This window comes from Heptranchias perlo, chromosome 22 (assembly GCF_035084215.1).
Source record: "Heptranchias perlo isolate sHepPer1 chromosome 22, sHepPer1.hap1, whole genome shotgun sequence".
Taxonomy (NCBI): Eukaryota; Metazoa; Chordata; class Chondrichthyes; order Hexanchiformes; family Hexanchidae; genus Heptranchias; species Heptranchias perlo.
The window spans coordinates 41958209-41974444 of NC_090346.1; the positions used below are offsets into that span (position 1 = coordinate 41958209).

General features: G+C 45.3%; 1 protein-coding gene across 1 annotated transcript in view; it reads left to right on the forward strand.

Moving 5' to 3' along the window:
- The window catches only part of LOC137340703 (cytoplasmic phosphatidylinositol transfer protein 1-like), a 166286-nt gene that overhangs the window by 84254 nt on the left and 65796 nt on the right, over positions 1-16236 (forward strand). The window lies entirely within an intron of this gene.

The following is a 16236-nucleotide window of genomic DNA, read 5'->3' on the forward strand; positions in this document are numbered from 1 at the left end:
TCCGGGATCTCTGTGCTCCTCCAATTCTTGCCTCTTGCGCATTCCTGATTTTAATCGCTCCACCATTGGTGGCAGTGTCTTCACCTGCCTAGGCCCTAAGCTCTGGAATTCCCTCCCTAAACCTCTCTGCCTCTCTACCTCTCTCTCCTCCTTTAAGACGCTCCTTAAAACCTACCTCTTTGACCAAGCTTTTGGTCACTTATCCTAATATCTCCTTATGTGGCTCAGTGTCAAACTTGGTTTGATAATCACTTCTGTGAAGCACCTTGGGATGTTTCACTGCATTAAAGGCGCTATATAAATTCAAGTTGTTATTATTGATTTCATGAATCGGAGAAGGTTAGGGGACTGAAAGTTGGCTTAACTTTAAAAAAAAATGTTTGCAAATTGGCAAACGGCAGAGCTTTGTGAGCAGGGCATTATGTACAGCTGTGGTATTCAACTCCAAACTTTGCAGGAGGCCAAGAATAACGTGCCTGCCAGATGTTCATTCAGATTTAGGAATGCAGTTTTTTAATTTATATGATTTAATATGAAAGAAAGTTATCTTGACTGCATACTTTACTCCCTCCCATGCCATTCACCATCTAAACATGCCATACTTTAACCCAGAAGTTGCTGCTGCCCTTTTAATCCTGCTTTTAAAATTGTGCACCTAATCCTAGAAAATATTTGGAATTTTCATTCCACTTGCGCTTTTTCGCGATCCCTTCCTTTTCAAAGATATCTATAACGTTTGAGACAGACTGAGAAAGGGAACACGACACCCAGATCCACAGCACCCAGCCTAATAGGTGTGCTATTCTGTACTCTTAGCAACAGAATTTTCAGCTTGTTCAGAGATGATTCATAATTCAATCTTCCAGATGCTTGTGCTTACTCTGATTTCAAGATAAATATGGATGAGGAAAGCTAGTCATCCAATGAGGAAAAACCCTACAGTTCTTCCCTCTTCCTCCCCCTCCTGGCTACCAATTGCCTCTTAACTAATTCCCTGGTTTTTGCCTCCCACTCTACCCGGGAATCATTCCCATACATCAATCACGCTTTGTGTGAAGACGAACTATCCGACACCAGTCCTCAGTTTGAGCCCAGTGTGTGTCCTTTTCCTACTCTCAAAATTTAGTTTGAGTAATTTTCTGGATCTGCCCTTTTCACATACTTACCATCTTATATACCTTTATACCATCTCTCCAGTTGCCTCCTTTTCCAGGCTGAAAAGCTCACATCTGCTAATCCCTCAGACCTTTGACAATAGGGATCAGCCTCTCTGAACTGCCTCCACTGTGTCTCAGTGACCAGACATAAACTCCTTAATCCAAAGGATGTATGGTACTCGCATTTTAGAGAGATTGTCATGCTTCTCAGAGTCATGAAATGGAAAGATGTTTCCCAGTACGGAATACGTTAACCTGCACACATTTATGACGCAGTTTCAATGCGGTTCATAGTCTATTTCCACAATTAGAGCTTTCAGTATAATAACTTACTCATCACAAACTGACTGTGGGCTCGGGACCTCCAACGTCTCCATCTGTCACAGCTTGAAAGTGGCTCCCCAGGATAGCCATGACCTCTTCCTCCTGCTGGATCAATTGCCTGATGTCTGAGGGACCCCCACCTGTGGCCTGCTGCTCTCTGACGTCGTGTGTGCTAACTTCTCCTGCGAGAAGAATTCATAAATATGAACAAGCAGCAGCACTCTTAGATCTTTCACTCCATTGACTGTCTGCTCCTACGCCTTCCTCCATGCCACCCCCCGCCCCCAAGTTTTCTTGGCCTCCCTGGGTGTAAATGCCCTAATCTGGCAGAACTCATGTTCTTGTCCTGCTCAGTATTATGTAAATGAACTGACCCTAGTCCCTTGGTGCTGTCAGCTGGAGGTCCCACCCCTGCCGGGCAACCAAATTTCAGGCTCTTAATACTTATTGCTTGCTATGCATCTTTCTATAACAGCTCCAGTCTCATCATTCCCAGACCCACCACTTTAATGAAGTAGCTTCAAATCAGTCCTGCAGTCTGCTGAATTAATCTTTTCAACAGGAGGCTTTAGCAGAACTACTTTGAGTTAGATTGTCTTCTGTGCTGTCCTGTTCAATTGAGCGCCGATCCATATTAGATGGCAGAAGCTTTCAGTGCACAGAGCTCAAAAGTATAGAATTCAGGGACTGACTTCACTCTCCGGCTGCTTCTGCAGTCCTGTTGTCACCACAGTGGCATTGAGGCACAGTTAGAGTTGCCAACTCTGGTTGGGCATATTCCTGGAGGTTCAATCACGTGACCGCTCGCCTCCAACTGCCCCGCCATTGGTCGGCCGACACGTCCATCCTTGACGTGCACCACCTTCGTACGCCAATCGGAAAGTGAACAGACTCATTACCCGATTGGGTGATTCTCCACTGTCAGTCAACAGCCTTTTTTCCCATGTCCGATATTTTTCTAACTAATAAACAGATGTGTTCAAAGGAAACCCAATGATGTCATTGTGGAGCTGACATGCATACGTTGACCAAAAAAAGGACCCCGCCGGCTTTGGGCGGTTGTCCTTGCCGCCTGCTCGGGTTAAAATCCAAACCTGTGTCAGCTCCCAGCGGCTCCAGGACGGGCAAGTAATTTCCGCAGTTTTAACTGACCACCCGCCCCGGTTTCTGCCGGCCGGGTCACGTTAAAATGGCCCCCGTTAGGTTTCATGGCAGTTCAATAGAACGACCTCTGACTTTAACTTTGGCTTTTCCACTCCTGTAGAGGTTTAAACAATGAATGTTGCTGACGTCAAAAAACTGTGGGAGAGGAGCTACTCAGTGTGGAGGAAGTCATCTGGGGTTAGTGGCGTGGCTGTGGTTGGGCTAATGTGAATTCAGCTGTCAGCTGCAGCATTTCCACTGCATCTTAACCATGCCATTATGTTTTGGGTTTCGTTAGCCTACTGGCTGCCCATAGTTTTAATGGTGTGATTTTTGCAGAGAATCTATTTCTCATTTACCGTGGCAATATGTGCTTGGCTTTCCATTCCTACTTTGTGCTGTAACACTGTAAAATGTAGATGAGATTTCCATTGATGTGTCAATGTGGTGCTGATTCTACAGCGTGGCAGATGGTTTGTTGCTAGAATTGCTGTACTTTGTGCTAATAATTTGAGGGGGGGAATGTTTGTAGAATTGTGTTTAACCAGCTGTTTCCAATGAATTATGATAATTATTTTGTCACCTTGAACTGTTGACTGGAAAACTGGTGCTCGTACTATTTAATCAGTTTTTTTGGTCTGTAAGTCTCATTGTTCTTTGAATAATGATGTTTCTCAGCCCTTCAGAAACTCAGTAATCCAATAAACCAAAATTGAGTGTTTTTGTGCCAAAATATGGGTTCTAGAAATGTGGATTAATACAATTTTTAGTTTTTAAAATGGAATTGCAATTTAACTTTATTTAAACTTTTAGTTTAAAATACACCAAAATGGAGTTGTTCTTTAATGTATTTTAAACGAACAGTGCGAGCTTTAACACTGCCACTGCTATTAGCATAGGAACATAGGAACAGGAGCAGGCCATTCAGCCCCTCGAGCCTGTTCCACCATTCAATGAGATCATGGCTGATCTGTATCCCAACTCCATTTACCCGCCTTGGCTCCATATCCCTTAATACCCTGGGCTAGCCAAAATTACGCAGCTAAAATAATGATTTAAAGTAAATCTCTGGTAAATAACTATTTATTTTATATTTTTATCAACTTGGGATCCTCCAACAGGAAGGGCAGGTGCACTTTAGCCTGAGGCCTGCGGGACGACCACACTTCATGTCACTCTGTGAGGGTGGCATGCTGATGGGGCTTAATGTCCTTTCTCCTCCCTTTTCAGTGAAATGCTATGCTGTTGGCTTACCTATTCATGTAGTCAAAAACCAACATGTATAGTTGTCAGATTCCAACCATTGAACAGGGCAGGATGCGGTTCATGCTGCTGCAAAGGGACAGTACTTCATTAGAAGCTAAGCAAATTGAAAGATCTCATTACATGTTATCTCAGCTTAGTGCTTTTTAAAGAATTCCAGACCAATAAATCAAATACCCTATAAGAAATTTAGCATCTAAGCTTGAAATGTGAGGAAGTCAGTGCTAGTTACACTTTGAGTCCAGCATTGTTCCTTCAGTGCATTTACTTGCACTATATGGTCTGAACTATGTATATAAGGGCTGATTCTACTGTACACAGGCTGCATTTCCCCCCAAAATTTGCTACTTTCTTCAGGGCCACCTCCTCCAATAAGACCTCCATGCTCTCTTTGCTGAAGAGATTGATTCCGAGAGCTCTTGCAGCCTTGTTGTCTTGGAACTCAATCTCCAACAACAAATGCTGCCATTTTTGGCCCAACAGCAGAAATGGGCCTATAATAAAGCATCTGCACGATTAAATTTTTAATTCCACGGTTGATTAACCTTTCCTGTTAGACATAGTACTGTTGTGGAAAGAAAATGTTCGATGTGCCCCTCCTCGTGCTGTCTAGTATCACTTTGATCTTCGCTGCAGTGACATGTTTTTTTATCTCGCCAAAGATCTGGGTACTGTTTTGAGTACAGAAAATGTTCAGCTTCTAAACTAATCTCTGGCGCAACACCCCCAAAAGAACGTCTTCTGAGTTTTCCATTGTGATTGTGGCAATCAAATGACCACTTTCAAATGGAAGAGGAAAAAATGGGCACATGTCCACAACTGCACGCACGCAACAGGATTGCAAGGGTTAGGTGACCAGTGAATAGGTTTGAGAAGCAACGGAGTCAATTCACTATGAATGGCAGTATTGTGGAGTTCTTTTTTTAATTGATGTTATGTAACATCTTATTCTGTTCTCACCTTTGTTTTGTTTTTCTGGAGCAAAATTTACTTAAGGAATTTATGTTTATGGCTGAGCATAATCTTACCAATATCCTGATCTAGTTGTCTGGCAGATCTTGCACCTTGTCAAGAGTTTTAGTTGGAGTAAGATACCTCTGTTGAATTCATTCATTGTTTTGTTCTAGTAAATAAGGGGCAGATCATGACTTTGTGTGATAGTGTAAAACAGGCACTAGGGGCCCGAATTTAGCAGGGCAGCGGGTTCTCGGCGGATGGGCTAGCGGGCGCGTGGGTAACGCGCCCAGTGAAATTAGTGGGTTTCCCACGTGATCGTAGCAGGCAAACCACTAATTGGATCCACTTACCTGCTCCTCCGGGTTCCCCGCTGCTGATCTGCGCGTCGGGCGGGCTGGACATGCGCAGTAAGATCTGTCAGCTGGAGGCGCTCTATTTAAAGGGGCAGTCCTCCACTGACAGATGCTGCAACCAAAAGCAAAGATGACTGCATGGAGCAGCCCAGGGGGAAGGCTGCTCCCAGTTTAATGATGCCTCACCCCAGGTATCAATACATGGGGTGAGGAGGAGGGGGAGGACAGAGATCTTCCACCCGGCGGGCGGGAGGAAGCGGCCCGCCTCCGCCACCAGGAAGGCCTGGCTCGAGGTGGCAGAGGGGGCCACCTGCGCCACCAACATATCGCCCACCTGCACACAGTGCAGGAGGCAGTCCAATGACCTCAGTAGGTCAGCCACAGTGAGTACACGTAGTCTTTCCCCTACACTCCGTCTGCCACATCACTGCCCCCACCCCACATCTCCTTCGGCACTGCCAACACTACTCTGTCACATCACCCCTCATACCCACTCAAACCTCATCCTCATCTTACCTGCACCTACTCACCTCGCCAGTACTCACCCCACCACTACCACTCAACCCAATCCTCATACAATCTCATGGCTCTATCCCATACTCACCCTCTCGTGCATCTCTCTCACGGCCAGCCTCACTCAACCTACCACTACCTGTGCTGCAGCCACAGGGCATGCATCACATATGTGCAGTAGGCAGCGTAAGGCAAACGTGTCGTGAGCATGAAGGGGATGCACAAGGGTGTTTGAGGGTTTGTCATGGTTGTTACTTATATTGAATTTCAGAACAACTCACATCACACATTATATTGGCACCACTACTGCCATGTCTTCGCAAATCCTGTCCGGTTTGTGCAATAATGCCCGCCCCTGGGTATCACTATGAGGACCCACCACTGATGCCACCCATTGTGTCACTGCAGAGTGGGTGTAGGTGTATTTGCAGGGCTCTTCTGTGCAGACGACTGAGAGACATCGGCGATGTGCCCGGTTGCACCCTGGAAGGATGCGGAGGAGAAGTTGTTGAGGGCAGTGGTGACTTTGACAGCGACAGGTAGGAAGATGGTGCACGGGCCAGCCAGGAGCAGCTCGGCATGAAAGAGGCTGCAGATGTCCACGGCTACATGTCGAGTGACTCTGAGCCTCCGTGTGCACTGCTGCTCAGAGAGGTCCAGGAGGCTGAGCCTCGGTCTGTGGAACCTGTGGCGAGGGTAGTGCCCTCTGCGACGCGTCTCTCTCTGCGGTAGCCCTCCCTCCTGCTGTATAGGTGGATGTGTCACAGCACTCTGTTGTGGAGCTCCATGTGTCAGAGGTGGATGGCGAGGCTGGTGATGCTGTTCGCCCTCCGAGGAGGTCATGACTGCAGCTACGGCGGCCCCCATCCGGAAGATGTACATCTGAGGGGGTCCGCAAGGTAGGTACATGTCTCCGGACCCCGGGGTAAGTGTGCAGGTGGGTGACTTTGACCCTCAGGAGGGGGGTGGTGGAGGCCAAACTTTGTCCCAAGTGACAGAGTGGCCTCCTGCAATGGGTGAGGGTCTCCCCACCCCCCCCCCACCTGTCAAATGGACCTTTGCAGCTGCCACAGGCTGACAGCTGCAACACGTCCATTCGAGCTGGGAGTGTTTCCCCCAGTGTGGGAAACAGTCCCATGTTGTTCCAAAATCCCACATAGTCCCTTAATCAGGTCAGTTAATGACCTGAAATACCTAACTAATTATTGTCAAGTGGCATCCCGCTGGCTTTAATTGCCTGCGGGATTCCCACCAGCGGGGGCTGCGCGCGTACGCCGGCGCGTCAGCGGGGAACCCGGAAGTGGGCGGGATCGAGGCGGGATCCAGTCCCGCTCCTGGATTTCCCGATTTTCGGGGCCCCCCCTGCCGAGAACGCACCCGATAGCGGGTGGTAAAATCGAGCCCTAGGTGTCGGCAGCACGTTTTACACCTTTCCCGATTTGAAGTCAATGGAAATAAAAATGGGGAGAGATGTAAAACGGGCTGCTGACTCGCTATCACCCGCTTTACACTATCGCACAAAGTCAAGATCTACCCCAAAGGGGGTTAGAAATGGATGACTTTCAGCAGGAGAATCCTTCAGACCCCCCCCTCATATTTCCTCGTGACTCATTCTGGCTCTTGTCCCTTCATTCAGCCATCTCCTAGTTGGGTGTTCACCCACATATTATGACAGTGCCTGTTATCTGTTCTCCTACCTTTTTGGTGAATTCACTCCCTCCTTGGCATAAATTAAACAATTATGTATGGCTGTGGGTTACCATCATCAAAATGGCCCTCCCCCGCTCTGTTCTAACCCATTATTCTAGAAATACATTAAATGAGAATTTAAAATTCTCATCCTTGTTTTCAAATCCCCCCATGGTCTCGTCCCTCCCAATATCTGTAATCTTCTCCAGCCTTACAACCCTCTGAGATCGCCAAGCTCTTCCAATTCTGGCCTCTTGCGCAACCCCAATTTTCTTCGCTCCACCATTGGTGGCCGTACCTTCCACTGCTTAGGCCCTAAGCTCTGGAATTCCCTCCTTAAACCTCTGCGCCTTTCTACTTCTTTCTCCTCCTTTAAGATGCTCCTTAAAACCTACCTCTGTGACCAACCTGTCTTGATATCTCCTTATGTGGCTCGGTGTCAAATTTTGTTTGATAATCGCTCCTGTGAAGCGCCTTGGGACGTTTTACTACATTAAAGGCGCTATATAAATGCAAGTTGTTGTTGTTGAATGCATAATTTAATGGCAAAGTAACACAATTTTAGGAGAAGCCTGGGCACTCATCCAGAAATCCCCTAATGTATATTTTAATGAGGCTTGGGCCAGGGTGCAGTATAAGCCCCTTGTACCCTGGTGGAGAACCTGCGGAGAGATGAAATGGCAGAGTTTGCACTTCCTCTGCACCGTGCCTGCTCTTTTATAGAGTCTGTATTGTTGTACATCTCCACTTCAATCAGTAAACGGTTATGTTTGGGTGGAACATCCAAAAGTGTCAAAAAAAAATCAATTTCTATATTTCAAAAAAACTGATACTTCTCATTAGATCTCTGCACCACAGCAGCAGATAACCTATTCCTGGCTTCCTACCAATGTTGTTTGAAAAGTGAGAAACTTGTGCAGTTATGATTCACAGCTCAATTTTCCCCTTTTCCTATGGGGAAGCATGTTGTTCTTTAACAGCTTAGCTAGGACTGGAAACTTGCAGTGTGGGTAATCATAGGGGTAAATCTGCCTCCTACCAGTCTCACTCCCTCTCAGCTGGATTACGATGGCTCTTTAAGTTGTCAGTGAGCAGTTTCCTATTGTAATGGAGGTGTGATTTAGCATACATTTCCATACTGATTAACTGTTTCCAATAGATGCAACTGCTCTTTTTCATTTTCCTACGTCATTCTTTTTGGTGTCCCTGACCTTTAGTGGGACTCACTCCACAGATCACTTTCTCCTCTCTTCTAGGGGAGTGGAGAGGAGCATCAATTGAGGAGTCTGTCTCTTCCAGGTCTACACAGCAGACACTGGTCCCTGGTATTATCTGTGCTTTAGCCTTCATTGTTATATAAAGAGAGTGATTTTTGATTAGAGTGGAGGCCTGGTGGGAGGCCTGAGAAGCTTATGCATGTGTAATTCTTACAGTGACTGTACTCTGCTTTTACTGAAGAACAAAGTTGCTTATTTTTTTTCCTCAGAAGTACTTCATCTCAAATGCTGTAAGAAGAATTCAAAGATACTTGCCTGACCAGTTTATTTGATTAGTTTCTGTCAATTGTTTCCAGACTTCTGGTTCTGTGTTGAACATTGAACATTGCTTCTGTAAAAAGCACTTAGTTGTGAATAATCCTGTTTAATAGTTTAGCCTGTCTCATATGGCCAATATTATCTCTCTTCTGAAGTGATGTGAGATGTAGTGGAATACTTTGTACAATCCAGTGGCAAGTTTACAATAATAAGTGGGATATTGTTCGTCCAGTAGCATTCTATGTCCCATATACCAAGCACATAAGGTCAGATTCTAACAGAATAAAGAAATACTTGCATTTATATAGCGCCTTTCATGACCTCAGGACCTCCCTAAGTGCTTTACAGTGTAGTCACGTTGTAATCTAGATCACAAAGAGCACAGTCTTGCCTATGGAAGCTGTCTTTTACAGTGAGAGCAAGATAAAGTCAGAAAATGTTCCCTTTTATTTATGTTTTTTTTACTCTTTAATTCTTGTTATATCAGTGTTTCATTTATTTACCCCTTTCAACATTTACAGCTGGATAATTACTAGTAGCCCAAACATCTTCCCCAAAGGACCAGTCTTCATGCGTGAGCTTAGACAGTGAATTTGATTAGATGGGGTGGTGGGGGGGGTGGGGGGGTGGGGGGAAGACAGGAATCCCGGCCAAGCCTAGTCTCACCCGCCAACCATTCTTTAGTTCACGGCAGAAACCACCGGATGGTAATTAGAAGCAGGAACTGTAGTGAATTTTGTTTCCGCCATAGCCAAATGATATTTGGAACTTTTAAATTTTCTTTAGTGAAGCATGTTCAGGGGGACAATGGGCTGTGTCCATCACCAAACCTAAAATGGGTTGCCATTAGTTTTTTGTTTCTGAATTCAGTTTCTCAGGTGTTGGTTGTACTTTATTTTTTCAATTACATTCCTGATCCGTGCAGCTCCCAGGAGGTCAATACATAATGCATTGTCTGTATGAATAGAGATGTCTTTCCACAGTGTGAGCCTTGCTGAGTCTAAGCAGCGTGTCCCTGTCAATACATGCTTCTAGTTTCTTTTCTATTGCTAGTTAGGTATGTCTAGCATTCGCAAGCAGTCCTGTAGGGGCCGCTTACACAGTGAACTGTCCAATTCTGTGCCACAGGGTGAAATTATATTATTCCAATATAAGTGAGTAAATGTATGGTGCATCAGAGAAATAACAACTTAGCTGTTGTTCCATCCCAATGAGTGCTCTGCTTTTGCAGCATGTTAGCTCAGCCTCGATTCAGATGCAGATCTGGTCCCAGCCAATAATCTGTTGCAAGGTTCTCTCCGAGCTATAATAAAAACAGAAAATGCTAGAAATGCAAGTCAGGCAACATCTGTGGAGAAAGTAACAGAGTTAATGTTTCAGGTCAATGACCTTTCGTCAGAACTGGAAGAAGTTGAAGATTTAACAGTTTTTAAGCAAGTACAGAGTCAGGGAAAGGGTGGGGGGGAGGAAAGAACAAAAGGGAAGGTCTGTGATAGGGTGGAGGGCAGGAGTGATTAAATGACAAAAGGGATGATGGTGCAAGGCAAGGGGGGCGGTAATGGGACAAGTAAAGAAACAAAAGATGGATCTGGAGGAGCTGTAAATGGCAACAGCAGAACCATTGCCAGCACCTGCTGTCCGAAAAAATGGGAGCAGTGGTTATGATCTGAAGTTATTGGAATCAGTGTTGAGTCCAGAAGGCTGTTATGTCCCTAATTGAAAGATGAGGTCATGTTCCTCGAGCTTCCGTTGAGTGTCATTGGAACAATGTAAGAGGCCAAGGACAGAGAGATCAGAGTGGGAGTAGAACGGAGAATTGAATTGGCAAGCGACCGGCAGGTCAGGGTCATGCTTGCAGACTGAGCGGAAGTGTTCAGCAAAGCGATCACCCAATCTGCGTTTGGTCTCCCCAGTGTAGAGGAGACCGCATCATGAGCAGCGAATACAGTGTACTAAATTGAAAGAAGTACAAGTAAATCACTGTTTCACTTGGAAGGAGTGTTTGGGGCCCTGGACGGTGGGAAGGGAGGGGGTGAAAGGGCAGGCGTTGCATCTCCTGCGCTCGCACGGGAAGCAGCCGTGGGAAGGAGAACGGGTGTTGGGGATGATGGAAGAGTGAAACAGGGTCTCATGAAGGAAATGGTCCCTTCGGAATGCTGAAAGGGGATGGGAAGATGTGTTTGGTGGTGGCGGAAATGGTGGAGGATGATACGTTGAATGTGGAGGCTGGTGGGCTGGAAGGTGAGGATAAGGGGGACCGTATCGTGGTTCTGGGAGGGAGGGGAAGGGGTGAGGGCAGAAGTGTGGGAAATAGGACGGATGCGGTCGAGGGTCCTGTCAACTATGGAGGAGGGGAATCCTCGGTTGAGGAAAAAGGAAGACATAACGTACACACTGGTGTGGAAGGTGGCATCGTCAGAACAGATGCCCTCCAAGTTATGCTCACCAGCATGTTGAAATTTCATTAGACATTAATCAGATGCAGACTCACATTTGTCTTGACTCAAAGTAATTTTACACTAATCCAAGATCATCTTCAAAATCGCAGCTTCTGTCCGATTCGCTAATCTTCTTGCTGTAGTATTAGACTTTTTTCTTAAAAAGTGTCGAACAAATGACTTAATCTGCATCAGTAATGTTAAGACAGTTCACCTTCCATACAAGATGAATGTCCTTGGCATCACTGCTGTCCTCTCGGTCCTGCACTTGAATGATCCCCCTCATGAAATGGTTCACAATCGAAAGGGGGACATTTGTTGTTTTGAGGAACAAAGGAGCTCAGAGTCCCGTGTGCGGTCTGTATTGTAGTGGCATTGCATGCAAGCGATGAAATGGAACTCTGTGATGTGAATGACCTCGGCTGGGAGAAAAGCTTGCCCGTCAGCTTTTCAGAAGCAATGATGGGGAGTTTAAAGGGCATTGTCATAAGGCTGGTCAGTTTACATTCAGGAACTTTTGGATGGTAACAAGTTACCTTCACCTTATCAAACAAGGAGCAGTCTTTTTTTTAATTGATAATATTTATGAAGCATTTAGGGGCGATTTTAACCCTACTGGCCCGATGAGTGGGCGGTTAAAATCGCCCAAGAGCCACCGGGAACTGACCGTTTGCAATTTTAACCTGCTGTGCTGAGCAGTCGGTGAGGACGCCTGCCCGAAACCGGTGGGATGTCGACTGCAATTTTAGCTCGATGGCCTGAGCGGGAACGCGCAGTGGCTTTCCTGCCTGGTGAAGACAGCGGGGATAAGGATCTGGGAGCAGAAGAGGCCAAAACCGATCATGTTTTTTTAACTTTCGTTGCGGGGGTAGGAGTGCTCCTCCAAGCTCCGCAAGGAGAGCTTAGGCCTCTCCTGCCGTAAACTCAGCCCCCCACCCCCCGTCTCTTCCCAAACACGAGATGCTCAAGCAGCTGTTACTGCCACCTACTTGGTGTCAGCGGGTGGCCTACGTGCAATGTAATTTTCCACCGCTTCCCCCCGCCCCCCCAGAAAGGATGGGAAGTTGGTCGATGGGATTTAAATGAGGTTTGGGAGTTAAAATGCCCCAGGCCTCATTTCTTGAGCAGCAGGTAAGTTTTCAACTCCCATCTCTACACCAATATTTATCTCTCAACCAACATCGCTAAAATAGATTATCTGATCATTATTTCATTGCTGTTTGTGGGACCTTGCTGTGCGCAAATTGGCTGCCGCATTTCCTACCTTACAACAGTGACTACACTTGAAAAGTACTTCATTGGCTGTAAAGCGCTTTGGGACGTGCTGAGGTTGTGCAAGACGCTATATAAATGCAAGTTCTTTCATATTCTTTTTCTGTTTCATCCAACTGGCTGTTCTTCACCTATTCGACCACCAGTATCAGCAGGCTATTGCAGCATGGAGACATCGCAGCCAAGCTGATACTATCCCCACCTTCCAGCTGGGAACATTGAATGGCAATCAGGGGCAGGAACTCTGGCAGATTATCTCCCTAATTCAGGGTCGATGAGACCAGTGGTGGAGATCCTGGCTGTGATCAGCTAACTCAGCACTCACTGACAACCTTGCCCAGGACCCTCTGGTCTGTATGGCTCAGTTGCTTTGTCAAGTGAGCCAGCAGAGGAACTAAGGGGGAGTTTCTCCCAACATTGAAATCACAAAGTGCTTTGCTTGAAAAAACAGAAGTGCTCACCTTAGCGAAAAATGCGGCAATCAAATAAATAAGCTCATCTGAGCTCTTACTCCAATTATGTGTCTCTCCAACAGGAGCACAAAGACCGTTTAAAAGGGAAGTGTAGTATCCTGAATTGCCCATAATTCTAAATATTGTGAAGGGCAATGGAAATGTTAATGGAAAATGGAAATATATACAAAAACTAATGACATTTATTACACTGCTTTGTGACTACAGATTTAAAGCTCCATTCTCAGTGAGTGCTGGTTTCTGTCTCCAGTTCAGGAGGGAGAGAGATAACTTGAGTCCATTTCGCATGTGTTTATCTGCATCGCCCCCTGGTGATACTGTATTTTCTCCCGACTTTTCTTGTTTGTATAGTATAAGCACAGGGATTGAAAGAACTCTCTCTATATTTCAAGGGATGATTCCACCCCCCCCCCCCCCCACCAGTGGGAAGCTGCGTTATCAGAGAGTGCTACAACATAGCAGCTCTGATTCTCTAACCTGCGCTCCCCGCAAGGGTGGTTCCCTACTGGGAGCGTGGAATCACCCCTTCAGTAGGGTTGCCAACCCTCCAGGATTGCCCTGGAGTCTCCAGGAATTAAAGACTAATCTCCAGGACACTGCTGCGAGCAAACCCAGGCAAAAAAATCATTGGGGCATTAAAAAATTGTGTTTTTAAAACATTTTCTTTGAGCACTTTTGTTTACTAGTTATAAAAATATTGGATGTGGGAAAAAGTGCTGATCGACTGACTGTCAAGAATCATCCAATCGAGCAGTGAAGAGTCTATTCACTTTCCGATTGGCGTAGGGAGGCTGGGCACCATGTGGATGGACATGTTGGGCGACCAATATAGGAACAGGAATAGACCATTCAGCCCCTCGAGCCTGTTCCGCTATTCAATGAGATCATGGCTGATCTGCATCCTAACACCATCCACCCGCCTTGGCTTCATATACCTTGATACCCTTGGCTCGCAAAAATCTATCGATCTCAGATTTAAAATTATTAATTGAGCTAGCATCTACTGCTTTTTGTGAGAGTTCCACATTTCCACCACCCTTTGCGTAAAAAAGTGTTTCCTAACTTCTCTCCTGAATGGCCTGGCTCTGATTTTAAGGTTATGTCCCCTTGTCCTAGACTCCCCCACCAGGTGATAAAGTTTCTATCTACCCTACTTTTCCTTTCAAAATACTGAAAACCACAATCAAATCACCCCTTAGCTTTCTATATTTAAAGGAATACACGCCTAATTTATGTAATCTCTCCTTGGAGCTCTGGTAACATTCTGGGGAATCTGCGCTGCACTCTTTCCAAGGCCAGTATATCCTTTCTAAGATGGGATGCCCAGAACTGTACACAATACTCCAGATGTGATCTAACCAGGGCTTTGTATAGCTATAGCAAAACTTCCCTTTATCTTCTAGCCCTCGAGTTATAAAGGCTAACATTCCATTAGCCTTTTTGATTATTTTTTGTACCTGACTACTACATTTTAGTGATCTGTGTACATGGACCCTTAAATCTCTTCGGACCGCCACAGTTCCTAGCTTTTCACCATTTAAAAAATACTCGGATCGATCCTTTTTTGATCCAAAATGGATGACCTCACACTTACTTGCGTTGAAATCCATCTACCACAGTATTATGTATTATTGATATGTTATGGTCAGTACGGAAATGAATTATTGACCAAAGTTCGACTGGATTTCAGTCCGTTTCTAATTAAAGAGTCACAACCATCTATCACTGTGAGATATGAAGTATATAATAGCTCACAGAGCTAATCTAAGCAGATTTTTCCATTTGTTAATGTGGATTTAATAAAATGTACCACCCTGTTTTTCTTTTTTTAAACTTAGCCTTATTTTTAACATGCTCAATATTCACTATTTCTGAAGATCTAGATAAGTGAGAGATGACAGGGGTTGGATTAGCATAAACTTTCATTGATGACACGTGCAATTGGCTCTTTCATTGAACAGACATTAAGCTGTGCGGCTAAATATAGAAGCGATGAAGCCCATTATCCAGTTATTTTTGTCTCTCTTTTCCCCAGTGCAGTTTTCCAATTTAAAACCTCAGGCTGCTATTTCAGGAATCACATTATTCAAACCTGCCTTGGCGACTCGCACTGGGGAGTGATGATATTTTCTGCAAAATGATAATAAATTGCCTGCTGCCACCATTTTATATAAGAGTGCATTTATCTTCATCTTGGTAGCAATTTGACAAGATGTTTGCTCTGGTCCCGCAGTACATTACACAAGTGTTATTGGGCCTACTTTAGCAGGTTTTGGGGCCAGACCTCACTTACTGCTTCACTGGAGTAAAGACTACAGTGCTAATACTTCATGTGGCACTTGAAAGACAGTCAGGAGCTGAACAGTAATGAGCCGCTGCACATTAATTTTATTTGCGAAATTTATTGAATGAAAATGGAACAAAACAGGGAGGAGAATTAATAAATTTTGCAGTGACTTGGTGGACTACCATTTGTTATGGCCAACTTGCTGGAGATGATTTATCGAGTAACGCCTTGTGTACAGCGGCAATATTTTTAAAGGCCAGTAGAGCTTTAGCAGCCAATAAACATTTAGCATGGATTAAAGTCACAGGGTCTCTTTGCTGGCCTGATACTGAAAATCTTGGTTTATAAAAAAAAATTGAGATTAACTACTAGAACCTGGTCAGCCGTGGCTCAGTGGGTAGCACTCTCACCTCTGAGTCAGAAGGTTGTAGGTTTACAGTCCCACTCCAGAGACTTGAGCACAAAATCAGGGCTAACTCCAGTGCAGTACTGAGGGAGTGTTGCGCTGTTGGAGGTGCCGTCTTTCGGATGAGACATTAAACCAAGGCCCTGCCTGCCCTCTCGGGTGGAACTGAAAGATCTCATGGCACTATTTCGAAGAAGAGCATGGGAGTTCTTCCTGATGTCCTGACCAATATTTATCTCCCAACCAACATCACTTAAAAAAAGATTATCTGGTCAAACCCTGCAAATTGGCTGCTGCGTTTCCTACATTACAACAGTGACTACATTTCAAAAGTACTTCATTGGCTGTGAAGTGCTTTGAGACGTCCTGAGGTCCTGAAGGCGCTATATAAATGCAGGTCTTTTAAAACCTGAGATAGTTACAATT